The 215-nt window shown below is 46.0% G+C and overlaps 1 protein-coding gene across 2 annotated transcripts in view; it reads left to right on the top strand.

The window, feature by feature from the left end:
- eci1 (enoyl-CoA delta isomerase 1) overlaps positions 1-215 on the top strand; it is a 21546-nt gene that overhangs the window by 4835 nt on the left and 16496 nt on the right. The window lies entirely within an intron of this gene.

The raw sequence follows: 215 nt of genomic DNA, 5'->3' as shown, positions 1-215 counted from the left end.
TTGCCTAGCTGCTAGCGTGGCACGCCCTCCTACTCTGCAGCTGACTTGCTAGTAGTCCTTACCTTAGCTACTGAGCATGTGCGACTCCTAACAGAAGTGCGATGCCTCACTCTGTAGCTAAAACAGAGAGAGCTCAACACACAGGTTGAAAAAAAGGAGCTGCAGCAATGTGCAGTCCAAGAAATATATGGTGTTTTTTTGAAAATTAAACCATG

The sequence above is a fragment of the Etheostoma spectabile genome, chromosome 15 (assembly GCF_008692095.1).
Source record: "Etheostoma spectabile isolate EspeVRDwgs_2016 chromosome 15, UIUC_Espe_1.0, whole genome shotgun sequence".
Taxonomy (NCBI): Eukaryota; Metazoa; Chordata; class Actinopteri; order Perciformes; family Percidae; genus Etheostoma; species Etheostoma spectabile.
The sequence above is the reverse complement of the archived record's forward strand: the minus strand, read 5'-3'. Positions and strand labels throughout refer to the sequence as shown.